We start from the raw sequence: 12,759 nt of genomic DNA on the forward strand, positions 1-12,759 counted from the left end.
TTGAAAAAATATATAATTTAATAAACTTAAAACAAGGCAATACAATAATCTGTGTTGTAGCCCTTTTCAACTTTACAATAATCTAGATTTATTCAGGCTACAGGATATAGCGAGAGGGTTGGACTGGGCCAGCAGGGCACCAGGAAAAAACCCGATGGATCCTCGTGGGCTCTATGGCCCCCACCAAGCCAGTCCCTTCTCTTCTCCAGCTCATCTTCCCTCCCCCATTGTGGCCACAAGGAGAAAGTGTGGTACACGGTGGGGGGACCAAGTTTAACATTGTTCCTAGTGTGGGGGCCCCCAGGCAGCAGCCCCAGACACCCCAATCCAACCCTGGGCGCACAGTATAGAGGGATCTTTAACAGTTCCTTCCAAATCTAACTCACCTTTAAAGGGATTCTTTTTATTTCTAAATGACACTCAGGCGCCATCTCAGTGCATTGTGCCTGAGTCTGAGCTTTCAGCCAGCGCTACACATTAGAACTGCTTTCAGCTAACCTATTGTTTCTCCTACTCCCATGTAACTGGAGGAGTCCCAAGCCGGACTTGGATTTCTTACTATTGAGTGCTATTCTGATACCTACTGGGAGCTGCTATCTTGCTCCCTTCCCATTGTTCTGCTGATCGGCTGCTGGGGGGGAGGGGGGGGGATATCACTCCAACTTGCAGCGCAGCAGTAAAGTGTGACTGAGTCTGAGCTTTCAGAAGGAGCCAGCACTACACATTAGAACTGCTTTCATCTAACCTATTGTTTCTCCTACTCCTATGTAACTGGAGGAGTCCCAAGCCGGACTTACAGATATATAGAAACATTGGGGTAACAGTCACCCTGCTATAGTTCTAGGGGTACCTAGGGCACAAATAAGCACTCACCCCAAATCCCCCCCTAACTGGCCTTCAGGCTGGGCCCCCTTAGCCCATAACAAGGTTACAGATATATAGAACCATTGGGGTAACAGTCACCCTGCTATAGTTCCAGGGGTACCCAGGGCACAAATAAGCACTCACCCCAAATCCCCCCCTAACTGGCCTTCAGGCTGGGCCCCCTTAGCCCATAACAAGGTTACAGATATATAGAAACATTGGGGTAACAGTCACCCCGCTATAGTTCTAGGGGTACCTAGGGCACAAATAAGCACTCACCCCAAATCCCCCCCTAACTGGCCTTCAGGCTGGGCCCCCTTAGCCCATAACAAGGTTACAGATATATAGAACCATTGGGGTAACAGTCACCCTGCTATAGTTCCAGGGGTACCCAGGGCACAAATAAGCACTCACCCCAAATCCCCCCCTAACTGGCATTCAGGCTACAGCTGATCTTTAACTTGCCCTTGGAAGGAGCCGGCAGCGGTGAGCCGGTATGTGAGGGTTCATATATACGCGGTACAGTATAACATGTACATTTACACAGTTGCTTTCCATTAGGGAATATGACCTTATTCCTGAACTGTCAGATTCAGGCGGATTCACAAGGAGAGAGCTCCCAGGGGCAGAGCGTGAGTGGCGGCCGCTATATTTAGCCCTACACTCTGGAGGTAAATCACACATTACACTATAGGACATGGGAGTGAATATTTCATACACATATATTGAATAAAACATATGAACTGTTATATACAGGGATAAAAGCTTTCCCCTAGATTGGCCATGGGGTAACATGGAGTTTAAGCCTGTAGCGTGCTGGATTTCCTAGAAGCGTGCCGATAATCATGTTGCTCTAAATCTGCCCCGCGGGTAGCACCGTGCTTATGTATTACCACCCAAACACCACTAGGGGCAGTATATAAAGTATATAAAGGCCATTTAGCTCAAGTTATTGGAGTATATTTTGGTCAACACCCCGACAGCTTTACCGCTGCCCCCCTATTGCTTCTGTGCGGGGCCCTAAAGAACAGGGAGCCCCAGGCAGTCCCCATGTACAAGGGACTTGTAGATTGTAAGCTCTTTTGGGCAGGGCTTCTCTTCACCTCTTGTATCGGTTATTGGTTGCTTTATATGTTACTCTGTGGGCCTGATTCACTAAAGGGCGATAAAAATTATCGCACGCTTTTTTGCGTTAAAAAACACAAAATAATTTGCGCGCGTGCGAAAAATCGCCATTTTCGCATGGGTTATTTCTCGCGCTAGTTTTACCGCATGTGTTAATTTCTGCGCTGAAAAGAATACGATCGCATGATTCACTATAACTTTTGCGCGCTAAATATCGCATTCGGCTATGCGAAAATTAACACCTACTACAGGCAGGCGAAAAATTATACAAAAGTACAGTAAATGATTTTTTGCAATAAAATATGGACTTACAGTGTTATTTATTCCAGTCTGTGTTTCCCCTAGAGTGACGCAGCCGCCAGTTTGCAGCGAAATGGTCATTTTTAATACAGTAATTTTCCGCAAGTATTGACGTGTATGGCTAACATGGCGTGCGTTCATTTGCGCGACTATTTATATTTGGCTACAAGTGATGAAATGTTTCGCCAGGCATGGATTCGCAGCAAATTTTTGGACGTGCGTTGAATTTTTTCGCGGCGGATTTTTCCATGCGTTTCGCAAAACAATCCGCCAATGGCAAAACGCATGAAAAAATTTGCCACGCAAAAATTCACCGCACATACAAAAATTGATACAAGTGTCAAAAAATAATAGTCACAGCAACAATTTTTTTGCCTGCACAACATTTTTGCCGTTTCGTGGATCTTTCGAAAGATTTGCTAATTTTTCACTAAAGAAACCAGAACACATTCGCTCATCACTAGTGGCTACTATTTATATGCACCATTTATATGATACCATTTATATGCTACTATTTATATGCTACTATTTATATGCTACTATTTATATGCTACTATTTATATGCTACCATTTATATGCTACCATTTATATGCTACTATTTATATGCTACTATTTATATGCTACTATTTATATGCTACTATTTATATGCTACCATTTATATGCTACCATTTATATGCTACTATTTATATGCTACTATTTATATGCTACCATTTATTTGCTACTATTTATATGCTACCATTTATATGCTACTATTTATATGCTACCATTTATATGATACTATTTATATGCTACCATTTATATGCTACCATTTATAGAGATATAGCGAACTGTTCGCCGGCGAACTAATTCGCGGACTTTTGCCGATGTTCGCCACTTTGTGTTCGCCGCGTTTTTTTTGGCGCCGCGTTTTTTCACCTTGGTTTTCCCGCCGCGTTTTATTGCCTATGCATATACATAGGAATAGCTTGCGTTTTTTTTTTGGCGTTATTTTTTGGCGTTTTTATTTTGGCGTTTTTTTTTTGGCGTTTTTTTTTGCGTTTTTTTTACAAAGTATTTTTCAGAGAAATTTTTGCTTGATCCCCCTCCTGCATGCCGCTGTCCAGGTCGTGGCACCCTTTAAACAACTTTAAAATCAGTTTTCTGGCCAGAAATGGCTTTTCTAGGTTTTAAAGTTCGCCTTCCCATTGAATATTCGCGAGTTTTGGCGAAAGTCCGCGAACGGGTTCGCGAACATTTTCGGCGATGTTCGCTACATCTCTAACCATTTATATGCTACTATTTATATGATACTATTTATATGCTACCATTTATATGCTACCATTTATATGCTACTATTTATATGCTACCATTTATATGCTACTATTTATATGATACTATTTATATGCTACCATTTATATGCTACCATTTATATGCTACTATTTATATGCTACTATTTATATGATACCATTTATATGTGGCTACCATTTATATACTACCATTTATATGCTACTATTTATATGATACTATTTATATGCTACCATTCATATGTGGCTAATATTTATATACACCATTTATATGCGGCGACAATTTTTATACACTATTTCTAAGCTACCATTCATATGCGGCGACTATTCGCGGGCGTAATTTAGCACATGTACCAGCAAATACCGCATTGAAATAGTCTTCGCGAGTTAAATAACGCATGCAATATCGCACGTAAAAAAGCGCGAGTATGCTTATAGTGAATCGTGCGAAAAATCGCCAAAATTAAGACACGGTAAAAATTTTAGCGCACAATAAAAATAGCGCACGTTTTATCGCCCTTTAGTGAATCAGGCCCTGTATGTCCAATGTATGGAACCCACTTATTGTAAGCGCTGCGGAATATGTTGGCACTTTATAATAATAATAATAATAACACTCCCTGGGCTGCTTATAAGCTGCTTTATTGGATTAAGCCTGCACCGACGCCAGCCAGTAGGGTTGGTAACCAATGTGGCCAAACTGACATATCCGTCTGCAGACACTTATTCAGTCCTGTTGCCAAACAAGGAGCCCAGACTGGGATGATCCCATTGTCTGACCATCAGGCTAACGATCCTATGGCGCTAGGGTGCAGTCTGCGGCTGATGGGATTTTCCAGATGGCTGATCAGTATCTGAGCACTCAGACATCAATTGAGTTTCAAGCCAAGTTCCCCGCGGTGGCCTAACCTTCAGTCATTGCCCCATTAGCTAATAACAAGGCTACTGATACAGGAGAGCTTTGGTGTAACAGACCTTCAGGAGCCACCTTGGGGGGGGGGCAGCCCCAGTCTTTGGGACCCCCGGCCGTAGGTGCAATGGCACATTCCATGCATTTTGTCTGCCATATTTGAACTCACGTGTGGATCAAGTTCTGCTTTAAATGTTCCTCACTCCCTGGTGTCTGTTTCCCAGGCCTTGGGTTCTGCCAGCTATTCCCACTGCTGGGAATAAGCACAAACCCAGCAGAACCATGTGGATCAGACCAAGTTTACTTTATTCCTATGTTTGCTAAAAAACCCATAGGCCTGAACCTTAATGTGCCGCGGGAATCAGTAAATGCACCTTATTCTCTCTGCTTTGTACCCATTGGCTCCCTAATGTTCCTCACTGTACAGGGATTAGATATTCCCCTGTGGGTAGGGCTGCCCCCCAGCCGGTATTTATCTGGCCTAACTCTCCCTCTGTGTAAATCCCATTCTGTATCCAAACATGAAAAAAGTGGTTCCCGTCAAGCGCCCCTTCCCCAGTGTAACCAGCCCCCAATTACTGCCCCCCCTTATATATTTATATATAGTGATCCTACCCCCCTTAACTGCCCCTTCCCCAGTGTAACCAATCCCAACTGGGCCAGCCTTTCCCCATAACTGAGCCCATTCCATTCCCTTTTGCAATATAGTTGATTGGGCAAAAATGTAATCTACAAAGGCTGGAGTGGGCAGATGTCTAACATAATAGCCAGAACACTACTTCCTGCTTTCAGCTCTCTAACCTCTTAGTCAGTGACTTGAGTGGGGGCCACATGGGACATAACTGCTCAGTTAGTTTGTGAGCACGCAGGTCTGATTCAAACGCAAACTACCTGATAGTTATGTCCCATATGGCCCCCCCTCAAGTCACTGATTGGTTACTGACTGCTAACAGCTTAGAGAGCTGTAAAGGCGTGAGTAGTGTTCTGCCCACTCCAGCCTTTATAGATTACATTTTTGCCTAACTAACTATATTGAATTTTTTTTTATTTTGCGCAGTCTATTTTGCCTAGTTTCATTTTTACACCGAACTGTTCCCTTAAGGTTTTTGAAAAGTAAACATCATTTCAAGTAACCAATGACCTTTCAGTTTATGCTTGGATTATTCAAAGCCACAGTTTTTTTTCAATGCACAAAGTCCCACCCACAATTTCACTTTGTACCTTGGCCAAGGTGTAGTCAATGGCTAGTTCCTATAGGGTTTTTTAGGGTATTTAGTACTCAAACGTGGTTACTTTCCCAAGAATCCCCCTGCCTTGCCTTTGGCATGACCAATGTGAGTGACTCTTTATGTTAGTGCTACAGGAGTTAAGGGTTTGAAAAGATCCATGGCTGCCTGATCCAGTTATGTGACCACATACTGGCCAACTGGTCTCCCAATGGAGCAGCCATGCAGATATTGAAGTGTTTGGCCCATAGGATGTAGTGGTTTTCATCTTTTCAAATATGGAGAACCCAATTTTTAATTTATCCAAAAAAAAATCCATGAAAAGTTTTTACAAATGTGAAAAGCAACCAACCTGGGCTGCAGGCAACTTGTCGTAGGGCAGGTTAGACCCTGGGTTGAGCCTCTAAACTGAACTCCTTCATCCTGCTTCCCTAGGCAGCCTTCACTCCAATATGGCACCTGGGGGGTCTTTAGTGGGGTCTGTGCTACAAAGGCATCTGTTTTCCCATCTTACTAGTAGCTTTCTTTTGCTCCCAGAATCCCTTGCCCAGCCCCCCAGATGGTGTTGCTTCCTGATGATATGCAGGGCCACTTGCCATACCACATACCAGCGGGCCCTGGGCAAGATTTCATTGGGGGGCTCCCACTGCACCGAGAAATTTGTAATAGGATAACCCTCAAGCATGTGGAGTTAAGTATAGTAAGTCAGGCAGTGAAGAAATGCGCTCACTAAGGTAGATGTGGCCCCCCAGGTGGGCCGCCATGATCCAACAGCCCTGGGAGCAGAAAAATTATAAAATGCCAATACCCCAAGAAAAAGTCAAAAATAATAAGGTGTGCTAGTGGGCCCCTATCCTGGTGGGCCCTGGGCAAATACCCCATATGCTCATTCAGCTCTGTTGATATGACTGTTTGGGGGGTGCCACTGCTGAATAATGACCAGATGAGCACAACAAGGGGGGGAGCACTTACCCCCCCCCCTACAACAAATGCGGAGAGATTCCATACCTGCACCCCATACACACCGTAAAGGGGTTTTCTCACATAGAATACAATAGCCTTAACAATTCACATTAGACTCCCTAGAGGATCATATATGAAGAAGGAGGACATACATGTGTTATATGTATTTTCATTAACGCGTTACCATGTACTACAGAGCCTATGTACTAAAGTTCAGACAGTAAAAATACACTAGGGGTCATTTACTAATATGAAGGCAGTTTGCAAAGTGCCTTCCTTGACTAAAGAATTGCTGCGGGTCTCTGGGCTCAGTCTTGGAAACTTACAACTACCAGGCCCGGACTGGGACTCAAATAGGCCCTGGAATTTCAATAATATGGCATGGAATAGTCACTTTAAGCAGCTATAATGTACCATATTTTGTCCTATTCATCCGAGAATTCTAATAGATGCCTATTAGTGATATGCGCATCGAGAAATCCTCAACCCGCACCCGACCCAAACCTGTCAGGTCCCAACCCAAATTCTACCGACCCAGCTTTTTCCCTCTATTTATAGACCCGGGCCCGACCCTAACCTGCCCGCTCCCAACCAAACCCTACTGACCCAGCTTCCTCCCTCTATTTATAGACCCACACCCGACCCTAACCTGCCCACTCCCAACCCAAACCCTACCGACCCAGCTTCTTCACTCTATTTATAGACCCACGCCCGACCCTAACCTGCCCACTCCCAACCCAAACCCTACCGACCCAGCTTCTTCCCTCTATTTTTAGACCCGCGCCCGACCCTAACCTGCCCGCTCCCAACCCAAACCCTACCGACCCAGCTTCTTCCCTCTATTTATAGACCCACGCCCGACCCTAACCTGCCCACTCCCAACCCAAACCCTACCGACCCAGCTTCTTCACTCTATTTATAGACCCACGCCCGACCCTAACCTGCCCACTCCCAACCCAAACCCTACCGACCCAGCTTCTTCCCTCTATTTATAGACCCACGCCCGACCCTAACCTGCCCGCTCCCAACCAAACCCCTACCAACCCGACTTCCCCTCTCTATTTATAGACCCACACCCGACCGTAACCTGCCCGCTCCCAACCCGAACCCTACCGATCCGGCTTTTTCCCTCTATTTATAGACCCGGGCCCGGCCCTAACCTGCCCGCTCCCAACCAAACCCCTACCGAGCCGGCTTTTTCCCTCTATTTATAGACCCGGGCCCGACCCTAACCTGCCCGCTCCCAACCAAACCCTACCGACCCAGCTTCTTCCCTCTATTTATAGACCCACGCCCGACCCTAACCTGCCCGCTCCCAACCAAACCCCTACCAACCCGGCTTCCCCTCTCTATTTATAGACCCACACCCGACCGTAACCTGCCCGCTCCCAACCAAACCCCTACCAACCCGGCTTCCCCTCTCTATTTTTAGACCCACGCCCGACCCTAACCTGCCCGCTCCCAACCAAACCCCTACCAACCCGGCTTCCCCTCTCTATTTTTAGACCCACACCCGACCCTAACCTGCCCGCTCCCAACCAAACCCCTACCGACCTGGCTTTTTCCCTCTATTTATAGACCCACGCCCGACCCTAACCTGCCCGCTCCTAACCAAACCCCTACCAACCCGGCTTCTTCCCTCTATTTATAGACCCACGCCCGACCCTAACCTGCCCGCTCCCAACCCAAACCCTACCGACCCAGCTTCTTCCCTCTATTTATAGACCCACACCCGACCCTAACCTGCCCACTACCAACCAAACCCTACCGACCCAGCTTCTTCACTCTATTTATAGACCCACGCCCGACCCTAACCTGCCCACTCCCAACCCAAACCCTACCGACCCAGCTTCTTCCCTCTATTTATAGACCCACGCCCGACCCTAACCTGCCCGCTCCCAACCAAACCCCTACCAACCCGGCTTCTTCCCTCTATTTATAGACCCACGCCCGACCCTAACCTGCCCGCTCCCAACCCAAACCCTACCGACCCAGCTTCTTCCCTCTATTTATAGACCCACACCCGACCCTAACCTGCCCGCTCCCAACCAAACCCCTACCAACCCGACTTCCCCTCTCTATTTATAGACCCACACCCGACCGTAACCTGCCCGCTCCCAACCCGAACCCTACCGATCCGGCTTTTTCCCTCTATTTATAGACCCGGGCCCGGCCCTAACCTGCCCGCTCCTAACCAAACCCCTACCGAGCCGGCTTTTTCCCTCTATTTATAGACCCGGGCCCGACCCTAACCTGCCCGCTCCCAACCAAACCCCTACCAACCCGGCTTCCCCTCTCTATTTATAGACCCACACCCGACCGTAACCTGCCCGCTCCCAACCAAACCCCTACCGACCCGGCTTTTTCCCTCTATTTATACACCCGGGCCCGACCCTAACCTGCCCACTACCAACCAAACCCTACCGACCCGGCTTCCTCTCTCTATTTATGGACCCACGCCCGACCCTAACCTACCCGCTCCCAACCAAACCCCTACCAACCCAGCTTCTTCCCTCTATTTATAGACCCACACCCGACCAAAACCTGCCCGCTCCCAACCAAACCCCTACCGACCCAGCTTCTTCCCTCTATTTATAGACCCACACCCGACCCTAACCTGCCCGCTCCCAACCCGAACCCTACCGACCCGGCTTCTTCCCTCTATTTATAGACCCGCGCCCGACCCTAACCTGCCCGCTCCCAACCCAAACCCTACCGACCAGGCTTCCTCCCTCTATTAATAGACCCACGCCCGACCCTAACCTGCTCACTCCCAACCCAAACCCTACCGACCAGGCTTCTTCCCTCTATTTATAGACCCACGCCCGACCCTAACCTGCTCACTCCCAACCCAAACCCTACCGACCAGGCTTCTTCCCTCTATTTATAGACCCACGCCCGACCCTAACCTGCTCACTCCCAACCAAACCCTACCGACCCAGCTTCTTCCCTCTATTTATAGACCCGCGCCCGACCCTAACCTGCCCGCTCCCAACCCCAACCCTACCGACCCGGCTTCCTCACTCTATTTATAGGCCCACACCCGACCCTAACCTGCCCACTCCCAACCCGAACCCTACCGACCCGGCTTCTTCCCTCTATTTATAGGCCCGCGCCCGACCCTAACCTGCCCGCTCCCAAACCCTACCGACCCAGCTTCCTCCCTCTATTTATAGGCATACGCCCGACCCTAACCTGCCCGCTCCCAACCTGAACCCTACCGATCCAGCTTCCTCCCTCTATTTATAGACCCACGCCCGAACCTAACCTGCCCACTCCCAGCCCGAACCCTACCAACCCGGCTTCTTCCCTCTATTTAAAGGCCTGTGCCCGCCCCGCAATGACATTGGTTCCCACGCGGAACCAATTTGTGAGCCCTGGACTCAAGGGCCACAACCCGAACCTGCAACCCACATTTTTACTTGCTTTGACCTGACTTATCCATGATCTGATTCATGACCCACTGACCACCATTAAACAGGAAATACTGGGGGTCATTTATCAACACTGGGCAAATCTGCCCCTGTGCAGTAACCCATGGCAACCAATCAAATTGTTGAATTCATTGTTCTACCTGCAGCTGGCTGAGAAAAGCAAATTACTGATTGGTTGCTATGGGTTACTGCCCAGTGTTGATAAATGAGCCCCAGTAGTGTTGCAGCAAACAGGAAGTAACATCAGAACCCCTGTAGATTGTAAGCTCTTGCGAGCAGGGCCCTCTGATCCTATTGTTACTCTGTATACCCTTGTTTGTTAAACTATTTAAGATCCCTGTTTGTTCAGATTTATTGTGAAGTGCTGCGTAATTTACTGGCGCTATATAAAGAAATGATGAAGTGGGTGGGGGTAGAAAAAAGTTTAAAAAAATGTTTATAGAATAAAATATAGATAAATAGGTAATATAAGATAAGAAATATGGATAATACCCGCAACCTGACCGGCAACCCCCAAACCCGTGACCCGTATCTATACTCAAGTCCGAAAATCCTACCCATAACCCACAGGTTAACCCACGGGTACCCGACTCTCTGCAGGACTCAGTAAGATACCGTTTAATTAATTATTGTTAAAATATATAATCAATATAAATAAAAATTACTTTAAAAATGATGTATAAAAAATATGGCAGATCGAAGGTAGGGGAGGAGAAAAACCACAGAAAGCAGCAATTGATAAAAGCCTATTCACTGACCCTCCCAAGCAATGTCAGGATATAAATGTTTATTCTCTAACCAAATACATAATTTTAGAAAAGAAATTTCAAAATAGTTACTAATTTTACAAAATTGTATTGATGGCTGTACCTTGTATAGAGCCGGACTGAGCAGAGTTGGAGCGGAGGGAGGGAGGGAGTGGGGGGGGGCAGAGAACAATCTGATGGAGCATCACCTCATTAGGTCGCTGGCACCACTATGTCTGGCCAGTAATTCCTCTGAGTGGCTTTATGTAAGAAACCCTAACGAGACCCCCACACAAACTTGCCTGCACTCCCTCCTAACCACACAAACCACAACCTGACTCTCCCTATAAGCTCATCGCTTTCCCATCATGGTAAGTTCCTTATTCTCTATCATTTTATTCACTCGTTTCATCTTTAATTCCCAAAACGATCATTTTTAGAAAGAATTTATGTAATGAGGACATATTAATCTTTTTTATATCCATCCAGAACTATGCAACACTCATACAGCGATCTACCAATAAATATATTATTAGCAAAAATATTCTACTTTATAAAATATATTCCATGCAATTTTCTGGCCATTTCTTTTCATTGTAAATCATAAGCATCATAAGGTTTAGGCTGAACAGCAATTAACAGAAATTAGTCTCTAATGCAGATGACGTGCCCGCCGCTATATCATTTTTTGTTTTTCGTAACTAAAAAGAGAGGGGAAAATCTGTGGAAATTTATGCAAAAAGAAAAAACTCTGGAACAAATTTCCGACTTTTTCCAATCTGAATTGGACTTCTGGGCGCACAATTGATTGATTTAGTATCAGAAGTCAGGTAAGAATGTTATTTTCAGAGAACCCAGGTAGAATATATTTTCAGTTTTATGGAGAAATATAAATAATAATAAAATATATATATATAGAAGGTGCTTGAGAGAGGGTCAGCACTCACAGGACTTATATAAACAAATTATTTTTATTAAAGAGGAGACTAACGTTTTGGCTAGCACTCTAGCCTTTATCAAAGTGGTGAACAACAAACACAGTGTCTACTGTGTGTCTTACTTGGATGTTTATATATATATATATATATATATATAAAGTTTAATTTTTTATCATTTAGGTTGGGAAAATATTACAAAATAAATTCAAATAGAATTCTGGTAAGTTTCCCTCAGTGGAGCAGAAAGCATTGAAACAATCACAGCAGCAAATAGACATATAAATGACATATAAAGAGGCCCCTGTGTTTTAATTACTCTGTAAATGAAACTTGGAATTTTGCTTCAAGATCTCGGCCAATAATATCTGTATTTGTTTTCCCCGTTTTTGCCTGATTATAATTTACATTGTGTGCAACTACGGACTCTCAGCCTTCCCACTGTGGGGCTTACATTAGCGAGACTACACAATCGGGTAGAAGGTTGCAGTTCCTCTGCAAAAGTGAGTGGAATCCTCATCTCCCCCCCCCCCAAAAAAAAAATTCAAGCACTTAGGGTGAACTAAAACAGACAATGCTGATAATTTACTGATAATTGTCTCTACGTGTGTTTTAGCAGAGGCAATTCTCAGTATTGTCTATGGCAGGGGATTTTCTGGAGTTTAGTAGCTGTTACTAGTAGCTCCGTGTGTCTTCACCCTTAAATGTGACATTGTACAAATGATGGTTTGTTCAATTAGGCACATTTGCTTTGAAAGACAAATTTCTGTGACTTCAAATACACACTGGGCCCCCAAATTCTCCTTAACCCTCTGGCGCATTATGTATTAAGACCAAAGAACGCAAAGGGGGTGCTTCAAAAATTGGACTTTTCTGTCATCTATAAATCTAGGAGAGTCCCTTTTTACTGAAATAATAGTAAATGTTATTTTGCCCAGAAACATAAAATCCATCAGTTTAATGTAATAATCAT

At 45.5% G+C, this 12,759-nt stretch overlaps 1 long non-coding RNA gene across 1 annotated transcript in view; it reads left to right on the forward strand.

Annotated features, from left to right (window-relative positions):
• The first annotated feature begins 11,148 nt into the window (after window positions 1–11,148).
• The window catches only part of LOC101732811, a 36,969-nt gene continuing 35,358 nt past the window's right edge, over window positions 11,149–12,759 (forward strand). The window contains exon 1 of the long non-coding RNA XR_208753.4: window positions 11,149–11,222. This is a non-coding gene — a long non-coding RNA (uncharacterized LOC101732811). The remainder of the gene's footprint in view (window positions 11,223–12,759) is intronic.

This window comes from Xenopus tropicalis, chromosome 1 (assembly GCF_000004195.4).
Source record: "Xenopus tropicalis strain Nigerian chromosome 1, UCB_Xtro_10.0, whole genome shotgun sequence".
NCBI lineage: Eukaryota > Metazoa > Chordata > Amphibia > Anura > Pipidae > Xenopus > Xenopus tropicalis.